Source organism: Phaethon aethereus (assembly GCF_964289735.1).
Source record: "Phaethon aethereus genome assembly, chromosome: 1".
Lineage (NCBI taxonomy): Eukaryota > Metazoa > Chordata > Aves > Phaethontiformes > Phaethontidae > Phaethon > Phaethon aethereus.
The window spans coordinates 95,395,819-95,407,639 of record NC_138575.1 but is presented as its reverse complement, the minus strand read 5'-3'; positions in this window follow the sequence as shown (position 1 = coordinate 95,407,639).

The window sequence follows — 11,821 nt, the reverse complement described above, 5'->3', positions numbered from 1 at the left end:
AAATATTGGAATGGTTGTTGGTTGTTTGGGGTTTTTTTACTTTATTTGAACTGATTTTTATACTTGTGAAGTCCTACCTTGTTGCAGAAAAGAAGCTACAGGGAGCTTGAGCACAATTGTTAATTAAAAAATAAAAGATCAGAAAGTCTAATGTGCCATGAGACACTTCAGGGTACAGAAGATACCTAATGTGGTGTTCCTGCACAGTGTTCAGCATAGTCCAGTCTACTGGTGGAATGTTTTCATCATCCACATGTTGCTATCACTTTAGGTCGTTAATGTCTGTTGCCCAGTGGGGTAAGGTGGAGGCGGCGATGGTGTGTTTGGATTGACTGTGGTAATGAAAAACATGTCCTGAACACTTCTTTTCAAGTGTCACTGTTGTGTTGTGTTTGGCTGCCAGCAAGTTTCCTCATCGGAGTCAGGTAATGTGTAAATGACATCAACTCCTTCAGTGCTTTCCCCTGAAGGGAAGAGCCGAGCCCTTCAGGCAGTCCCAGCTGCGGCACCCGTGGCTGCATTTAAGCTCTGGTAAGGCACCATTCGGAGGAGGCTGGCGGCCTGCAGTCAGGATCGTGGTGTAATTTAGGTAAGAATGCTAACCTTCCTTGCTCCAAAAAGTGTAAGTGCAATTGAGTTGGCTTGTTAAGCCAAAATCCATTGCTGTCTGTGCTGATTCACAGTGGGAGCTGACATGAAGCATCAAGGAGGGATTAGTGTGCGCAGCGTGCTGTTGTTAAAGGCTGCGGTTAAGTGCTTGTGCCACTTGGTCAGACCACGATGTGAAATTGCGGTGAGTGTTGAGTTGCTAATGTCTCCTCAGGTTACTCGACTTGGGTTTGCGTGCAAGCAGAGTAAGGTGGCTGATTGGCAGGCTTGCTTCATAGCCAGGGATTTTAGAGCGTTGCTGAAGAATAGGCCTGAAATATCACCCTTTCAAGTGCCTCGCTAACAGGAGCAGCTACACAGCGGCTCACTGAGAAGGGAGAACTGGTCTGGATTTAAATGGATGTTTTAAAAATATTTTGCTGCTTTTTTCTTCCATGTAGATTCCCATGTTCTGGTGAGCTAACCAGGCTCTCCTGGAGGAATAGAAGTTTAAGTGTTTTGTTGAGCTTCCCACTCAGGAGTCTTACGTTGCTATGCAGGAGTACATGAGTGGAAGGAGGGTTTTTTTAGAAAAAAGTGTTGCAACTCGTGCATTTCTGTATGCCAAACTCCAGTCTTTTCAAGTTCTCAGTATTACTGAGGAGAAGCGTTCTCCCATCCTCTTGCCTCACATGAGTGTCTTTCTATCCCACCTCTTCTCACATCAGGAGTCTGGCTTGCTCAGGAGTCCCCCGGAGCACATGTTCACTGCCATTATCATGACCCAGCCCTGGCTGAAGAACTTTGCTGCAACGGTTTGCCCGTTGAGTGCTGCAGAAGAGGCGTGCAGTGCCCATTTTGGTGGCATGCCTGAAGCCTGGCATGGCTGGAAATGCACGTTCATCCCAAACTCCTAAAATGAAAAGTGGCCATCGACTGGGGGAGTGTGAAAGCAAGAGAAAACCAGGGCAAAAAGATTAAACTGATGTTATTGCCTGATTGTCTGTTACAGGTTTCACAGAGGTGTACGAACTGTAGTATTTTGGTCCTTTCTCTAGACTTCAGACACCAGATCTTTGTCCCTGTTGCACGTTAGCTGCGGATGAAGGCAAGCAAATCTTATGGTACAGTCTTTGAGGAGGGAAGCATGCATTTGTGCTGGTGCATTATCGTTGAATATCTGAACTCTCTCTCCCTGTTTCTGGCTCTCAAATACTTTGTTATTGCCAGTTCACTGACCTCTCCTATGCTGATTGCACAAGACCAGGTTGAAGGTCTGTCATGTCATCACCTGGGAAACTAGAAAATAAATTGAAGAAATTCCATTAAATTATTTATAGATTGAGATTGAGTCATGGAGGGTTGGAGTAGGTAGAGATATATTTAGTGCAAACAGAAAGCTTTTTTAAAAATAAAAAAAACCAGTGATGTAAGAATTCTGTCAATGTTGGTAATTTCTACTTGTGAAAAATGGCATTCAAAGTTTCGGGGGGGGAAGAATGGAAGCTATCTGTGGGGTGGAGAGAGAGTGGTGGTATTAGGCAGCAGGACTTGATGCAGTTGAGGTAGGTGGACAGAGTTGTAGGGAGTCCACAGCTCTCCTGCCTGTTCAGTTTCTGGGAGGGTGAAGGTTCAAGAGAAAGTGTGGCAAAGCGCAGTTCTCGCTAACCGGTGAGATCTTCTGGGCAATGCAGCCACGTGTCTTGGTCTTCTGTCCTCTGTAGTGTGCTGCCGGTATCCCAAAGGCTGTCTGTGTTGTTAAATGCCTGGTTCTCAAAGGAGTGGTAAGCAATGTGATATGTGCCTGCCCAGGTCTGAACTCCTCGAGGGACGGAAGAGCATGCATGCTATGGTCTGTCACAACTGTTGGAGCCTGGAAGTTAATGCGTCCTTTTGTACTGAGCCTACATCCTTGTATAGTAAACTGCCGGTGGGAAATAAGTCTCCTCTTGCATTGTTACGCCAGTGGGGAAGTTTTCTATCGCATGATAAGGTTTGTTCAAGCGCTGTCTTCCTGCTGTAGTTTTTGCTGTCTGAAAAGGTCACTGGCTGCTTCCCCTAAGTGCCTGCAGATCTGCCAGGTGAGTGGCTTGTGTTCGCCCTGTGACTGCCGTGGGTCATCATGAGCAAGGTTAGTGGTAAACAAGCTTGAGTTTATTGGGTCATTGCCACGTTGGTTTGTTGCGGCTGATCTGGGCACCGGCAGCTAAGGGGCAGGACTTTAATAGGGGTGGTAACAGGGATCAGTCTTCTCCTTTCCCTCCATACCTAAGCAGCCATGGCCGGTGCTGGTTGGGAATGTGTGATCAAAACATTCATAATAAATATCTCTGCTCTGATATACAGACCTTGAGAAAATAAACTCTGCTATCCCAAAACACGTATGTTGGCTCTACCCTGGTGCTTATTTCAGAAGGGGTGCTTTCCTGTATTTGAAAGTATATGCATGCAAAGTGTTTGAAAAGACAGGCTTAGAAATAAACAGGATCCCTTGCCACACCCTGTCATTGGCTTTTCTTCTTCTTAATTTGGAAAATACAAAATCTGCTTTTATAAAGATCCTTTCTGTGCTAGCAAATGTATGTGTCACCCACCAGTTTGCTCCCTTCTGTTCCAGTGCTGGGAAAGATTTCTTAGAAGAAAGAATGAAATAAATAATTCAAATTACTATGTTTTACAGTGCCTGCCTAGCCAGATGAGTAGTTTTCTGAGCACTGGGGTTAAACATGCCTACTTTGCTATAAATTTGTGTCCAGTGGTTGACTGTGAGTCTCAGCTGAAACTTTTCCCATGGTTGAGGAATTTGCTGGGATTCTCCCCTCTCTCTGGGATTGCACATGCCAGCCTCTCCTTCCACAGGGATAATTATAGAATTGCCTCCCTGCCTGTTTTCACAAAACTTGTAGGAACTTGCAAGAATTTGCCTTCTCCAGCCCTTTGTCAAAGCTTGGTGAAATGTCCGTGGGCTGAGACAGAAGCTCTGGGATCAGCACACGCACGTAGACATACACACACGGATACTGTGGTCACAGATAAGCCCCGCTTCCCTAAGAAGCAAAGCAAAGGGGGGTGGGCAGTGGGAACCATATCGTGGGCCCTGCGTGGGACAAAGAGTCGCTGATGGTGTCCTGAGAAGCAGCGATCTTGTATGTGGAGGGAGGGAGTAGGTGGAGTACAGCAGCTACTCTTTCCCTGCCTGTTGGAGCTTCCCTGCCTGTGTGCCACTACTACAGAGGATGCTCGAAGCCTTGCTTTTTCTTTTTTTTCTGAATCTGACTTGTCACTCAAACTTAACCTTGTGGAGCTCAGCGCAGTGGACGCGTGGAGAGGCTACCTTACGAGTAGTGAGGTGAGGGAGGGATTTGTTCTATTTAACCACAAGTAGTTTTCTGAAGTAAGAGAAATACGGTACTATTTCTTGTAACCGTAAGAGAAATATGGTAACTGCAAGCATAATTAGGATGCAGTTATGAATCCTAATAATTCAGTTAGGATTTTAACTGAACTAAGACTGTTCAAAGGCATGATTCATACTCCGGTGGTACTTCACTCAGTGATAATAACAAGCAGTTACGTGTAACACTTTCCAAGTGTGAGAAAAGCATAGCTCAGTCTTGCATATAATCAGCATGTGAAAAGTAACTAGATGTAGACACGTACAGCAAATAAGCAGAAAAGCCACACGTGGGCTTATTGGCGTTTTAGCATGTCAGTGAGATTTGCATACTGTTCCTGGCTTTGCCATTCCCTTGGCAAAGTGTGATTTGAGGAAAATCATCTTACTGGGTCTGAAACAGAACTCGAGTTTACAGGAGGGCCTTAGATGGCATTCACCTTGAGCATGGGGTCTGCTTTCATGGATGATATTCAGGTGCATGGCAGTTCTAGAAGAGAGGTTTATGGGTGTGGTGACCAATTACTCTGCTGTTTACTGGCAGACTCGCCTCCTTTTGTGGAAATGGACTTTAAAGGGGGCCCATATAATGATGTTTGCAACTTCTCTAGCTGAGAGTGAGTAATAGTCTCCCTTCCCACATCTTCAGCTGTTCAAAAGTTCTTGAGAGAAATGCCACTTCTGAGGCTAAAATTTCCCTACATGTACCAGCATTTATTTATTTTTGGCTGTTCTGAGAATAGAAGGTTTCAGCCATACTTCAATAATGAGGGAAGAATGAAAAGAGATTCTCTTTGTCCCCAGAAATGTTGGTTTTAAACATCCTTTCAGCTGAGTGGATGAAATTGGAAAATCGGGATGTGACAGTGGTACTCCAGAATTCTCCAGGGGGCTTGGGGCTTGACTTCATGGTTTCATACAGTTTTTTGTGGCTGATATGGAGCCTATGAAGCAAACTTTTCCAGTTCATTTTTTTCTGAAGCACACAACTAAGGAAAGATTTACTACAGAAGCATCTGCAACTAATTTAGCAGAGTAGCCCAATGAAGTATATTGCTGTAAATTGGTACAGAGACCTGGCGTGGTTGGTGGTGAGGCTGGGGAAGAAGGTACCTCAGACTCTTCTGCTCTTGCTGAACTGAAGCAGAGGCAGCACTTTTCTAAAGAGTTGTCCTGTGGTCTTAGATGTGAGGTCACTTCACCACAGCAAGGTGTTGTTTCTCCTTTCCCTTATTCTTGACTCCCAGGAAGTTCTTTGATCAAGGAAAGATAATGAGTGGAGCAGAGTATTTTGCCAACCACACTTAAATACTGGGGTGAGAGCTGACCTCTCAGTGCTTTCCTCAAGCACTTCACAGTCAAGTGGGCAATTAAAAAAGCTTGTCTAGTAAAAATCTTATCCCAACTAGTGAGAAGAAGAGAGTGCAGAAAGTAGCTGATGTCTGAGAAGTGTGAGGGTTGTTTTTTGTTTTAATTTTGTTCTTAAGCTGTTTCCAAGAAAGGACCTGGCTGCTGTTGCTGCTCTGACCTTTCTTCTTATTTCATTTCTTTCCTTTTGGCTCATGTTTGAGTGGTGGGATATGACCCTTCATATGTTACCCCTGTCTCATTTCACAGTTCTCAGTTCGTCATATGTTTCTTTCCTTAATTTTTGTCATGTGGTTTAAAAAAAACAAAACAAAACAAAATTCTTTGATGGCACCACATGGGCAGAAAAATGTCTGGAGAATCACATCATTCAGTCTACACAATGCCTGGATCTAAGCCATTCTTTGAGTTCATTGCTTATATGACCTCTAAATATTTATTTTTGAAATGGGTTTACAAATTGCTATGATTGATTAAAAGACTCCTGAAAGATGTGTATTCTTCTAAACACATGCTGAATGGTGGTTGGTTTTAACAAAACAAAACAACAAACAAAGCAAACAACTTGTTTAATTTTACATGAAGTAACAAAACTATACAAAACTAAATGATGTTTTATTCTTTAAATCTTGTGACCAGTGTCTGAACAGCCAATATGTATTCAGGATGACAATAACCTTGGCAGCAGCTCTGAACTCTTTTATCAAGTTTTCTAACATGAGAGATATGACCATAATTTTCTTTCAACAGCCAAGCTTTGGGAGTTTTATTTGTTTTTTTTAATGTACTCCCCTGCGCTTTTGCTTGGACAAATACTGTGTCTAATGTAATTAAAATCAAATTCTCCATTAGTGTATTTTTAAATTGCTTTCTGTCCTGTATAAGCAGGCAGATCTTGGCTCCAACTCTCTCCATTAGTATGTGAGGTATCAGACTCTTAAGACCACGTGTTGATTGGAAATCTGGTAATGGAGGAAACTAATTGTCATTACCTTGTGATGACGGCTTAGTGAATGCACCTTCATAGAAATACACAGATGACTTTAAGGGTCAAATCCAGATATGAGTGTGAGGAGGCCTATAGGCTACAGCTAATTTGATGAGATATACATGCTTATCTAGTTGTCCTTTGCTGCAATGATAAACAAGATTACTTCAGATCTAGTCAAGCACCCACTTGCCAGGTAAATTTATATGAATAGGTTAGCCTTGTGGATGAGTCAGTTTGCCTTGTGGAATTTGAGTATGGATGTGTAATACGTTTCAGATCTGTACTTAGAAATCTTTATTCTTTCACGTACTTTATACTGAGGTTTAAACCTGGGACTTCATGCTACAAAATTATCAGCCTGCTCCAACAGGCGTAAAGAGCCCTGTCAAACAGCTCTGAGGCAATCACAGATTTAAGACAGTTTTTATTTGCCATGCCTGAAGCTATGTGGAAAATATGGCAATGTAAAAAGCACAATACTTGAGGAGGTAAATGGCTTACTCTACTACTCTTGCTTTCTAAAGAGTACCTGAGAGAACAGATTACTTGCTTTGCCAAAAACAGGGTTTAGAAAATAAAAGTAATGACGTCATCTTGTTTTGATGATGTAAGTGGATGAAGGTAATACTATTCAGCCATAGTGTTTCATTATAATTACAGATTTAAAAAAAAAAATCTTGGGAGCATGTTATTATACTAACATGCTCCAAATTCAACTTTCATTGGAGATCCCGACTGTGTAAAATGAGTTGAATTTTTGAAGTTAATACTCTTTTACCACTCGATGTCTCCCCACACAAAGGCAATATCATCTGTATTATGGGGCATTACTATTGCTTTAATCGCCACCTACTGCACTCTTACTGGTAGTCAGTCATTAATTCTAGAGAATAATGACACAAATCTGGATTTATTAGTGCTGGAAACCTGTAGGAAGTAGTGAGTAGAATTAGTGTATTTTCTGTAATAACAGATAATGTGGTTTTATTAGACCTGAATATGGTGTGTTGATTTCTACAGTAAAAATGACTGTGTGTGAGCCATCTAGGTTGCTTGAATGATCTTTCGTCAGCTTGGCTGTAACATTTCAAATTGTAGGACACTTTCCCACTTGCTAGCAAAGTCTTGGCCCCTGTTTTAGGGTATCAAAAACTGTTTGGAAATCATTTTAATCCAGACTGAAAGGTTTTTATTTAAAAATTATTCTTCATCACATTTAATGTTGCCACAGTAGACACACCTGTTTTTCTTGAGAGGATGGGATATACAAGATATGTGTGTCTTGATGTGACTGTCATAAACCAACTCACTGCTGGACAGAATTCTGAATCGCAAAACTGGGGCAAGAAACAAGCTTCTGGTGCAAAATTAGCTACAGTGCTTAGTGTTCGTTAGTTTTTAAGGGCTTAATCTGCCTGCTGAGCCATGTATTTTTATTGCACCAGTCTATGCCATGTCTACACAACGATTAAAACATCTTTGAGATTGTTAGAGGCTCTGAAAAGTGTGTAAGTCAATAAAAATTCATTTCTTCCTTGTTTCTGTGTAATTTGCCATCCAGTCAGTTGTGACCACTTTTAAGAAGGGCTGATGAATACAAGTCTTATCCAGTACCACTTACGGACCAGTTCTTAAGTTCAAGGTAAAAAGTTGTTCCTCAACTTGGTTGCCTTTCAGTAGAAATGAACTTTTTTGTTCACAACACTAGGGACTATGTAGTATCTGTTGGTTGTAATGCTCCAAGGCTGGTGAAGAAAAAGGACCTTAGCTATTGCTGAGCCTTAAAACCAAACCCGTGAAGGATTTCTAAGAGGTAAAAGCTAAGGAACTGTTGAGTACAGTAATTTTCTTTAAAGTGTTCATTCCTGTGCTTCGGGAGGCATGCTGCCATATCTTCCACTGGCTGCATAATCTGGGCATTTCCTTCTGCTGGACTGATAGAGACAGCCTTGCAGTAACCCATCCCAAAAAACCCCAAATGGATAGGCTGTTGGGGCCAGGTCTGAGAGGAAGTGGCACAGTTACCTTGTAAGCAGACGATACAAAAAGGAGTCTATTGCACCTGGGCATGCAGAGAGATGGAGCGAGGTATGAATCCCAGGCAGTTGCTGTGATAGTGCGTAGAGAAAAGAAGAGGAGAAGGATTCTGAATCCTGCAAAGTTTTAAGAAATATTTCCTCTTGATACACGCACACACATTCTCTCCATTCACTTGGGCTGAGCTGGAGACAGCTGGTGTTCTTCCAGACACTGAGGAAGCTGGGCGTCAGCACTGTCTGCTTTAGATAAGATTAATAATGTATAGCTTCATGGGGAATGGAGCCTAATCTGTTGGGATGCCATGGCAAGCACTCCTGGTGAGGAGGAGCAGCTGCCTGTTTTGGGCCTCCTGAGAGGAATGAGATGGACCATCTGAGACAGATTCAGATCGACTCCTGTTTGGTTCTGCAGGCAAGTTGCTCTCACCTTGTAGTCAACCGTGTTGAAAGCGGCAGACAGATCTATGGACTTCTGATCATCCCCAACTCCTAGCTCTGTACACATTAAAACTCTTTTTGAAAAATGACCCTGTAATTCAACACAGGAATACAGCAGAAGGAACTTTATTTCCTACTCATATAGCAGAGTTACAAGGGTACTGTGAGCTTCCTGATGTACACGCTAACAGAAGTCTTGACTGATGAACCAGAACAGTGAATGAAAATCTTCCGCAGTCACTTCTGCCTCCTATTTTGAATTTGGAGGCTAAACCCAGAGTTGCTTGATCTCTTGAATGTTCTCTGTATTGAGCACAGGTTGGAGACTTTTGACCTACCTGTCTTGCACCCTGTGTATTACTGTCCTACCAAGACTGCTCTGTGCAATGAAGCCATAATCTTCATCTTCCTCAAATGGTGGAGACAAAAGTGATTCTGCCAATCTTAAGTGGTGTTAAATTAGGCCAGAAACTGTCTGAGCCTAACCGAAAATGCCTTGCTTTGTCCAATATGTGCTCCCCCACCAGCACCCCGTATTTTTTGTCTGCGTTTTCCTTGCTCTTAAAATCGATCAGAATGGCTGAATGATCAGGGTAACCCTTGGTATCAATGCAGGCTGGGGTGTGAAGGGACTGAGAGCGGCCCTGCCGAGAAGGACCTGGGGGTACTGGTGGATGAAAAGCTGGACATGAGCCGGCAATGTGCACTCGCTCACAGCCCAGAAGGCCAACCGTATCCTGGGCTGCATCCAAAGCAGCGTGGCCAGCAGGTCGAGGGAGGGGATTCTGCCCCTCTACTCCACTCTGGTGAGACCCCCACCTGGAGTCCTGCATCCAGCTCTGGAGCCCTCCGCACAGGAAACACACGGCCCTGTTGGAGCAGGTCCAGAGGAGGCCACAAAACTGATCAGAGGGCTGGAACACCTCTCCTGTGAGGACAGGCTGAGAGAGTTGGGCTTGTTCAGCCTGGAGAAGAGAAAACTCCAGGGAGACCTTACTGCAGCCTTCCAGTACTTAAAGGGGGCTTATAGGAAAGATGGGGACAGACTTTTTAGCAGGGCCTGTAGCATTAGGATAAGGGGCAGTGGTTTTAAAAAAGGGCAGATTTAGACTAGCTGTAAGGAAGAAATGTTTCACAATGAGGGTGGTGAAACAGTGGCACAGGTTGCCCAGAGAGGTGGTAGATGCCCCATCCCTGGCAACATTCCAGGTCAGGTTGGACAGGGCTCTGAGCAACCTGGTCTAGTTGAAGATGTCCTTGCACATTGCAGGAGGGTTGGACTAGACGGCTTTTAAAGGTCCCTTCCAACCCAAACTATTCTATGATTTTTCCAGTGACCCTGTGAGAGGCAGCTGTTGCATGTGTAGGCAGCTTGAAGACTCTTGTGCAAGTAGTTTCCCCCTCATCCCTGCAAGGTTCACTTTGTAGGCATGCTTGTGGTTCAGTTGTTTCAAATGCCCAGTCTCCACTCCCAACACTGCGCCTGAGCAATTTAAGGAGAAGGAGATGTGCAGATTCTTTAGTTTTAGAAACAAACCAAACCCAATAAAACCAATGCTTGCACTAGGGCAGCATTTTCTTTGTCGCTTTCCTCTTTGGGATGTGAATTCTTATGGTGGACACAATTTGGAGTCATGAGCTTCTTTGTTTCTATTACATGTGTTCATAAAGCACTGATGCTGCATACTGGCACTGTACTGGTGCACTCGTACTCATACTGATGGAAGAGTAAAGACAAAAGAATTCTCTGCCTAGAAGATGCTCTCCCTCCCTGCATTCAGTGATTCCAGGGCTAGTAGCTACAGGTGGGTGATTTTTAACACACCCATGGGTTTACCTGCAGCGCTGTATTTTAGGGCAGACCTCCTGCCAAGGTATGTTTCCTCGGGCTCTAAGTTTAAAGGGAGCTGAGAAAACCTGACTTCTGTCAAGATCACCTAGGTCATGCTTCAGGTTCCCACCCTCTTTTAATTTATCTTCACTTTTTTGATGACTGCTGTGTAGAAAAATCCTGGGAGTTAGTGGCTCTTAATAGTGCAGAGGAGCTTGGTTAGCAGCCAGGGTATTGTTCGGAGCCATGGAGTGATAAGGCTTTGTAGGCTCAAGCTCTCTTGAGCGTCCTTTGGAGATCCTGGCTAGGATCTGCCCAAGCTTGCAGTTTTGAAGGAGCTTTTAGAGTCAGCCCTAGGTAAAGCGTGCCGCGTTGTTTACCTTTGCTCATCCTTGGATGCAGTTAAAAGACAAGGCATGAGTGAAGAACAGAAATCGGGAGGGGAATTCTAGATCACTGGAGGCTGCAGCGTGTCAGTGCTGGTGCTTTCACACGCTCCTGGTGGGGGGTTCCCAATCTTGGTGCTTAACCTGAGGCAGGGAGAGCAATAGCAGCTGTTCCTTTCCTTCTGGTTTGAACAGGGTGTAAGTGGTGGTGTACCCAGCGGGTGTTAAAGTACATCACTCAAGCTCTTCTGAAACCTGAACTAAGTTGATTGCTCAGTGTGGAAAAAAAAGGAATTTTTAAAAAAATGCTTCAGGCTTGCAAATCTGTGCAGAAACTGCCCCTCCAAATCAAAAAGTCAGGTTTTGTGCCATGGTCTGTGGCAGTAATTTGATGCTTTTTCCTCTTTGAGGTTTTCAGTCCAAGCTCTCTAAGCATTGGTTTCACAAACAATTACTGCTAGGCATGAACAACTGATTTCCAGCCTGGAATAATTTTACATCCTCCTGAGAATGCTGTTGCCTTTACCCAATTCTGTAGTAAATTATTCCTGTAATATTTGTAGTAATGATAACTGTAAAATAAAGTATCTGTAGTACTGTTAGGTTAGCAGAAACTAAAGGAATGTAGTGATTGCTGAACTAGTTGTCTTGCCAGAGATGTTGAGCTTAGGTCTGTACCTTTCCCATTGTCAAAGGAAATCCATTATCATTGTCTTAAATCACGTGTGCGTCATTGCTTCTACACAGAATTGAGCTACCCTTTATCCTACACAGAACAGTTTCACA